At 47.6% G+C, this 9277-nt stretch overlaps 1 long non-coding RNA gene across 1 annotated transcript; it reads left to right on the forward strand.

The window, feature by feature from the left end:
- Positions 1-299: 299 nt before the first annotated feature.
- Positions 300-5535, forward strand: LOC140847274 (uncharacterized). The gene is made up of 3 exons (XR_012127101.1): positions 300-4103; positions 4646-4789; positions 5308-5535. It is a non-coding gene; the product is annotated as an uncharacterized lncRNA (long non-coding RNA).
- Positions 5536-9277: the final 3742 nt, after the last annotated feature.

Genomic DNA, 9277 nt, shown 5'->3' on the forward strand with positions numbered 1-9277 from the left:
TCTCAGGCTGCTAGGCCCACATCTGTGCTTGACTCTGTCTCTGGCAATCTAATTCAGCCCTGGCTGTGGGTTTAGAGGCCTCCCCTTCTCTGAGCTTCCCTTTGGTGTGTCTGTGTCCTTCCCTGGACTATGAGTTCTGCCCTGCCCTGAGGCTTGGCTTTAACTGTTGCTTCCAACTGCCATCAGAATGTTCTGCCATTAGAATTCTTGGGGGTTGGTGGCCTGGTTCTATAGCCGGTAGACAGCAAGCCCTTGAGCACAGGGGCCAGGCTTTCACTGTCTGAGTAGGCTCAGCCTCCGTTAATACAGTAACCACACACCAACGCATGGTGTCAGTTATCTCACCCAATTTGTACTCAGGTTGTCCAGACAGTCAACTTTAGCATCAAGAGCAGAGCAATTCAACGTGAACTCTGAAATTAAAATTCAAGTGCTCAAGTTTTCCAGACAGGCCTGCTGCCTGACTCTTCCTCGCTGTTTTACAACCACCCGGCAGTTCCTGCCTCAGCTGAGAAGAACCCTCCTGGGGGCACATTGGAAAACCCAGGAGAGGGAAGGTGGGCCCAAGGACTTCCTGCCTTCTCACTTCGCCCAGCCCCTGCGGCAACTCTGCAGGACCCTAGGCCGCGGCTGCCCCAGAGCAGCTCTAGCCCCAGACTGCAACCATTTCTGCATCTCCATCCTCAGGGCTGGAGCCAGGCCTTGAAGGAGGAGGAGCCCATGCAGAAGAAGCTCACAGTAGCTGCCCCTGGGGTCACAGGGGCATTCTAAGAAACATGAAATCCCTCAGGCTTAGCCCGCTCTCTTTTGGCCTTCTGTCTTAACTGGGAATGCTGGGGCTCCTGCTCTGATTGGATTGTCTCTTTAACACAGCTCTACTGTTTTGTATCTGGAGGTTGGAGGTCCATCCAGTCAGCTGGCTTTGGGGCCCCAGACTTTGACTTTGGGTTCCACTTGGTTCTCCTGGGACAGGGCATATTCATCCATTCATTTATATCTATTGAACACCTATGTGCCTGGCATTAGCTACGTATGGGGGATACAAAAAGTGTCAGGCAAACAGGGTCAGACTTTCCCCCTGCGAGAGCTCCCAGTCTAGGGAGCACCTGTGTGAAGGGAGTAGGTTGTAGGAGCACCTGGCTGGAGGAAGGTGCGTGAGCTAGTGGTACAAGCCGAGGCTGGGGAAGGAAGCGAAGACGAGAACTTGCAGACCATGCTTAGAGGTTTCATTATCCTAGAAGTCTTGGGAAGCTATTGAGGGATTTTAATCAGAGGAGAGAAATCATCACATTTGGGTTTTTGAAAAAGACGACACCAGCTGCTGTGTGGAGCATAAGCTAGAATAAGGCAGGAACAGAGATCGGACAAGAGACCCCATCGCTCAATGCTGGTAGTTAGGATTGGAGGGGATTGGGGAGAAATGGTTGACAATGTAACCCTGACAGAGGAAAATGACAAGCCCTGGGGGAAAATTGCACATGGGGCTGGGAAACAGGGGTGCCTCACTGTGAAAGCAAACACTGGAGGAGGGCTCATCTGAGGGGTACAGTTATTTGTTGGGTTTGGGGCATATTGAGTTGAGAGGTCTTTAAAAAGGGGGCCATCTGGTTGTGCAAGTCCTGGGAGAGGTCCAGCCTGTAGATTGAAATTGGTGAATGATCCGCTTCTAGGTAATTACTCCATGGGCATGGGGACTGGGGGACTGCCAAGGAGAAGACTGGAAAAGCAGGGTGCCTAAGTGGGTGCAGGAGGGTCTCCCAGAGGAGGCTGAGGAGGGGTGGCCAGAGAAGCAGGAGGGACATCAGGACACTGTGGTGTCACTACAGCTTGAAGGGGTGCTTTTGCCCTTCTCCACAACCATTTTCTTGATCACACATACATCTCACTCCTCCTGGTGTTAGACAAAGGGGAAGAGAAGCCATCACCGATGATGTTCTCTGGGAAGGGAGGCCCATGCGGGCAGGAGGCCACGGGCGGCTCTGGCAAACTCTGTCAGATTTGGCGGCTGCATTTTATCTAAGATGCAGAGCTGTCAGTCAGGGATGCTATAAAGCAAGGGCACAGAGGTGAGGAGGTTCTCTGCAGAGGCTGTGGGGATTAGGAAGCCGGATTTGGGGAAGGCGGTCAGAGGGGAGGCTCTGGCCACTGGCCTCCAAGAAGTGCCAGCTTCCATGGCCTGTTGGGTCTGGAGATAGGCAGAAGCTCTTTTTTTCCCCCCCACATAAACATGTTTCTTAGACACAAGAGGCAAGAGTTTATGAATGTAAAAGGTAAAAGAGGTTAGCCAGAGGGGAAGAGAGGATAGACTAAGGGCAGCCAAGGAGGACCTGGAGGTCTCTGAGGGGAACAGGTCAGGGACACAGGACTGCTATTCCACATTTCTGCAGGATCCAAAGAAAACTCTGAAGCCAACCCAGCCCCTTTGCCTACCCCAGCCTTATGTATAGCTGCTGAGAGCATGCATGGGGCCCAGAGAAAAGGGGCAGTGGAGAGACAGGCTGAGCAAGGCTGGAAAGGGTCAACATGGGTCGTGAGTATAGATGACCTCCACAGATAGAAGCAACCCATCAGATCCCCTCTGCCACGCTCCCGGTCAGCATGCCACAGCTCGTGCAGGCCGCACCCCCATTTCAAAGCACTGGATCTGGCCACCATTTTGTGCCTGACTGTTCTAGGCAGCTCCTAATGGGAGTCCCTATGGTGAAACCCCACTACATAGAGGCAGGCAAGTCCTGCCAAGGTGCGGGCTTGAGGCCACGACCACAGGGGGAGGCAGGAGCATTAGGGGTGGAGGGCAAAGGGCAGAAAGAATACTTTCAGACCCCCTTTGGGGTGTGGCTTCCTCATGCCCTCCAAGGTAAGACCCACATTGGGACAAAGAGATGAGTTTTCAGGGGGAAACAGTAGGTCCGGCATGGGTGCCAGAGGCACATGGCCATAAAACCCTGAAGGGCCAGTTTTGGAGTGGGGGTGGGGGGCAGCACTGTGCCTCCAACCCTCAATTTCCCCACTTGTAAAATGGGGAATTATAGAGTGGCTCTCCAGCAAAGGGCTGTTGTGGGTTCTGTGAGTCAATTTTTGAGAAAGAGCTCAGTTTTCTCTCTTCCTATTCATCACATTTGGTTCCTGGGTATAACACGACTGTTAGGCAGGAAGGTCTCTCCGGGAAGGGCAGTGGCTAAAGGTCCTACGAAGATGAAGTGACCTTGAAGTCACGACTAGCCTTGCAAGGAGGGGAGGTGGTGGAAGGGGGACAAAGGCAATTCTCTGGATGGAACATGACTGAGCTGTAGATGAGGGGTCAGATGCCAGGCTTTTGCGAAGCTGAGCCAGAGGAAATGTTTGCGTGGAGCAGTCAGTGCGTGTCTCAGGGTCGAGCAGGCACAGACCCTTCCAAGACTCATCCTGGGGGAAGGTCACGGCTAGCGCTGCTCCATCGTCACCAAGCTGCCATTGAAATAGGCAGACGTGCTTTGCCCTGCGTGCTCAGTAACGTGACCTGTGTCTAGTATATCATCCTCTAACATTTGATGAATTGAAGGACATGCCAAAGATGGAAGACACCCAAGGAAAGTGCTGCCAGGCTGCCTTGCAATTTCTCGGCTCTAAGGGAGCTTTTAGGAGCAGCACCAAAACTTTCTGGGGGTTTGCAGATAGATGTTTGACCTATTTTGCATGCACAGGGGAGCAGGAGAGGTGTTAAAAGTGCAGGAATTCAGGAACTGCCCTCCTCAGCGGGGAATACCAGTCTCCCTGGGCTGGCCGCAGGGGGGCACTGGCCCCTGTTCATTTCCTCCATTGGAGCAGAGGTGCATGGACCATGCCACACTGTGGATGATGTCATAGTGTCACCGAGGACCTTGGTGACCACCCAGCCGGTGCCTACAGCTTCTGAATGGTATTCTTTGACCAGTATGGTATTGGTGATTCTGAGAAGATTTCGGGAGAAAGAAACAATCATCTGGTTGGGGAAGAAGTTTCTTACAGCAGGACGTTGCAAGCTCACCTCCTGATAAAGACATTTTTCTTGCTACGCTTTCATCACTAAAGACTGAAGCACTGAAGCGAACATTCCAGCAGACGGGATCGCAGGTGGCCTTCAGGTGAGAGGGTAAGATAGGGGCCCTCTTGAAGGGAAGGAGGTGGGAGGGGCGGGGCTGTTTCATCCAGAAGGTCAGAAGGAGGAGGGCCTGACTTTTGCCACATCGATGGCCTGTTTGGGGCTATTTCCTGATGTGTCAAGGACACTCCTGAGGAGCCTGAGGAAAACCCCCTTTTGACTTTTGATAATAGTAAATGTTAATTTTTTATGAACAGCCTCATGTAGGTGAAGAGAAAGGACAAAGGAAGGCATATGGGGTAGAACAGTGTAGAAAGCAATAGAAATGAAGGGCTCTGAACAAGAGGGGAAACTGTGTCAAGAGAGGCTAAACTTTTTTAGGGTTTGCAGAAGTGACTTAGATTGGCAATGGTAACAGGGAAGTTCAGAGATGAGTTTATCTCTGCTTATGCGGAAGTTCTGCAAGCCAGGAGGCCAGCTCAGAGCTGCCTGGGCTCGTGCAGAGCAAGCACAGGGACAGTGAGCCCAGACTCTGGGGGTGGCTGGCCTTTCCCGTTGATCATGTCTCTCCTTTCCCACCAGCAGCCGTGGGGAGGCTCTAGGCTCAGCAGGAATTGCTGCCAACGGAAGGACCCACTGCTTCAGGTGGAAGACCTCGCTTTGCAAAATGGTCCATTCTCCCTACATTGAGTCAATGCATTTACCACAATTCCAATCAGAATTTCAATGGTAGGTGTTTGAACTTGGAATGATATTTCTAATATTCATTTGGAAACATTTATTTTGGAAGAACAGGTAAAACTGGCCCAGAAAAAAAAAGTACATGAGCAAGACGAAGCTTGCCTTGTTAGATTTTAAAGAAAATTTTAAATCTGAACTCATGTGAACAGTTGGAAACTGGTGGCCACATAGTTCAATGGCAAATTATGGAAAGCCCAGAGAGGGGGGTGTGTTGTGTTAGAGGAGTGGGTGTTTCCACTGAGAACTTTGAGTGACATGGATGCATCACTGTTCAGAGCAAAGGAAGGCAGGTGCCCCGTTATGCAAAGGCTGGGATGAGGGTGTCCCCAGCCAAGAGTGGTATTGCTCCTTGCCCCTCACGAGCTCCCCGGTGTTTCTTGTCCTGTCATATTGTGTTCATCTGCTTAGCGATCTTCCTCTTGGAATTTCACACTTTTACAGCTGGAGCTCTTGAGATCTGTCAGTCTGTGCGTGCTTAGTAGCTGGTGCTCCTGCTTTCTTTATAGATGTGAAGAAAACGAGAGTTCCAGGAAGTCTCCGGCATGTGGCGCTGCTCCGGGGCAGAGAATGCAGCATCTCCAGATTCCCTCATGGTTCATGCAAATGGCCATCCTGTTTTCTGGAATTCATCCTCTCTCGCACCACCAACACAGTCGCTCTGGAGATCACAAATGGAAGCTTTTGCCCTGGTATTTAGAGGAGGTGATTTTATTGAATAAAGGTGGCATTCTGAGTCAGCCAAGTGTAAATAATTGATCCAAGCATCTCCTGAGTTTTATTTTTTTCCATGACATTACTGAGTGTTGGCTTGGGGGCAGGTCTGGCATTGTTCTGGGCACTAAAAACCAGCATGCAAAAAGAACACATGCAGTCTTTGCTGTCTTCAGGGGGCAGGGGCTTCCCAGGGAAGGTGGACATGGTGAGCAACGAACCAACTAACACAGAACTTGACAGGTGGTAGGAGATATGAAGAAAAGAAGAAAAAAACTGATGGATGCGGCTTGATGGTCATGGAAGACTCCCCAGATAAGGGGGCATTTGGGCAGAGCCTGAAGAAGTGTGGGTCCATGCCATGGGGCTGCCTGGGAAGGGACATTCCAGGTGGGGGCCCCGAGTGCAGAGGAGCAGCAGGTGAACTGGCTCCCTGAAGTAGGTCAGTTTTTATACCTCCTCCTCCACAGGGCAAAATGATCATCGGCAATCGCGCGATAGTTAGGAATCATTTTCTTCATTCACTCTTTTTAAATATATATATATATATATATATATAAAATTTTATTTTGATATTAATGTACAATTACATGAGCAATATTATAGTTACTAGATTCCCCCTATTATCAAGTCCCCCCTCCACACCCCATTACTGTCACTGTCCATCAGCGTAGTAAGATGCTGTAGAATCACTACTTGTCTTCTCTGTGCTGTACTGCCTTCCCCATATCTCCCCCCACTACATTATGTATGCTATTCGTAATACCCTTTTTTCCCCCTTATCCCTCCCTCCCCACCCACCTTCCCCAGTCCCTTTCTTAAATTTATTTTTTATATTTTTTTATTTTGGTATTAATCTGCAATTACATGAGGAACATTATGTTTACTAGGCTACCCCCATCACCAAGTTCCCCCCCACATACCCCTTCACAGTCACTGCCCATCTGCATAGTAAGATGCTGTAAAATCACTACTTGTCTTCTCTGTGTTGCGCAGCCCTCCCCGTGTCCCCCATGCACTATACATGCTAATCGTAATGCCCTCTTTCTTTTTCTCCGCCCTTATCCCTCCCTTCCCACCCATCCTCCCCAGTCCCTTTCCCTTTGGTAACTGTTGGTCCATTCTTGGGTTCTGTGAGTCTGCTGCTGTTTTGTTCCTTCAGTTTTTTCTCTGTTATAGTCCACAGATGAATGAAATCATTTGGTACTTGTCTTTCTCTGCCTGGCTTATTTTGCTGAGCATAATACCCTTTAGCATAATCCATGTTGTTGCAAATGGTAGGATTTGTTTTCTTCTTATGGCTGAATAATATTCCATTGTGTATATGTACCACATCTTCTTTATCCATTCATCTACTGATGACACTTAGGTTGCTTCCATTTCTTGGCTATTGTAAACAGTATTGTGATAAACATAGGGGTGCATATGTTTTTTTCCAAATTGGGCTGCTGCATTCTTAGGGTAGATTGCTAGGAGTAGAATTCCTGGGTCAAATGGTAGTTCTATTTTTAGTTTTTTGAGGAACCTCTATACTGCTCTCCACAATGGTTGGACTAATTTACATTCCCACCAGCAGTGTAGGAGGGTTCCTCTTTCTCCACATCCTTGCCAACATTTGTTGTTGTTTGTCTTTTGGATGGTGGCCATCCTTACTGGTGTGAGGTGATATCTCATTGTGGTTTTAATGTGCATTTCTCTGATGATTAGTGATGTGGAGCATCTTTTCATGTGCCTGTTGGCCATCTGAATTTCTTCTTTGGAGAAGTATCTGTTCAGCTCCTCTGCCCATTTTTTAATTGGCTTATTTGCTTTTTGTTTGTTGAGGTGCATGAGCTCTTTATATATTTTGGATGTCAACCCCTTATTGCATATGTCATTTATGAATATATTCTCCCATACTGTAGGGTGCCTTTTTGTTCTATTGATGGTGTCCTTTGCTGTACAGAAGCTTTTCAGTTTGATATAGTCCCACTTGTTCATTTTTGCTTTTGTTTCCCTTGCCCAGGGAGATATGTTCATGAAGAAATTGCTCATGTTTATGTCCAAGAGACTTTTTCCTATGTTTTTTTCTAAGAGTTTTGTGGTTTCACGAGTTATATTCAGGTCTTTGATCCATTTTGAGTTTAGTTTTGTGTATGGGGTTAGACAATAATCCAGTTTCATTCTCTTACATGTAGTTGTCCAGTTTTGTCAACACCAGCTGTTGAAGAGGTTGTCATTTCCCCATTGTATATCCATGGCTCCTTTAGCATATACTAATTGACCATGTATGCTTGGGTTTATATCTGGGCTCTCTAGTCTGTTTCATTGGTCTATGGGTCTGTTCTTGTGCCAGTACCAAATTGTCTTGATTACTGTGGCTTTGTAGTAGAGCTTGATGTCAGGGAGTGTAATTTCTCCCACTATTCTTCCTTCTCAGGATTGCTTTGGCTATTTGGGGTCTTTTGTGGTTCCATATGAATTTTAGAACTATTTGCTCTAGTTGATTCATTCACTCTAGTTTTAAAATAATTTGAAGAACATATGTTTCAATTTTAAAGGTAACATTAAATTTCAATAAAATGTTGCCTAATGAGTTAATTGTGTATATTTGCCCTTAAAAAAAAACTACACCTTACTGACTCACACTGTGTTCACTGCTTAAATTTTAAACACAGATAACTCTCTCATGGTCAGATGATGCTCTGATTCTTTGACTTTACAGTCATGGTGCATTTTGAGACTATTGTTCAAATCTGAACTCAGGGCCACACAGAGCTGAGGACTGGAGACAAACTGAGCCCAAAGCAAGCCCAAATGATTCTGAACCATCATCAACTAACTCGCCAAATGCACGTGGATGAGGCCATGTTTACACAGACTGAATATTTATTTGTGTTGTGCGTGCACATGTGGGCATGGGTGTGTGCGCCTTCCCCCCTGCTCCCCGACCCCCTGGTGTGCTGAGTCCCAAACTGTAGATTCTCTCCATCACTCCAATAGCCGAAGTCAGCCTGGTTCCTGGTTCCTTTCTAGATTGGGGCAGGTGGACACTGCTGGGAGAGTCCTTTCACACCTGCAGTTCTATTGCTCTGATTAAATGAATGAAGCACTTACTTTCATCATAAGTAACTACCTGGGTCTTGTGTTTCTGACTCTCCCATGGAATTTTTCTGTGAAGGGATCCATTTACATGGGCACCGTCCAGCCACTCAGCTGCCCTGGGCTCTGGGCTGCTGGGAGTTCCAGGATTGCAATAGAGCAGCAAGATGGGCAGGGCACCACTGTGGCCACCAGGGGGGCATCAGTGAGGCGACAGTGACACAGCCATTCAAGGCTCTGGATGGGTGGGTCCCCACTCTGCTTAGGTAGCCCCAGTGCTGGGGTAGGGGATAAAGTCTGTTCCCACTTCCTTAAAGAAGGTCAAGAAGCATTATTTCAGTGGTTGAAAAATGTAGCAGCTTTGGTTGTCATTAAATGAACCTTAAAAGTTGGCAGGAATTTCCAAATGTCACTCAATTTACCCAGACATTGCCTGTCCATCAGTCATAGTGCATGTGTCTGTATGTTCAACTTTACCTATTTGCGAATTTAGTAGAATGGAAGGGTATGTCTGTGACATTTTAAACAGAAAGGTTTGGAACCTGAACATGTTCTTTCTTTTTTTTTTATTACTATTTAATCGAAGTATAGTTGATATACAATATTATATTGGTTTCAAGGATACAACATAGCAACTGGACAGTTAACTGCATTATAAATGCTCACCCCAGCTAGTGTAGTTAC

This window comes from Manis javanica, chromosome 18 (assembly GCF_040802235.1).
Source record: "Manis javanica isolate MJ-LG chromosome 18, MJ_LKY, whole genome shotgun sequence".
Taxonomy (NCBI): domain Eukaryota; kingdom Metazoa; phylum Chordata; class Mammalia; order Pholidota; family Manidae; genus Manis; species Manis javanica.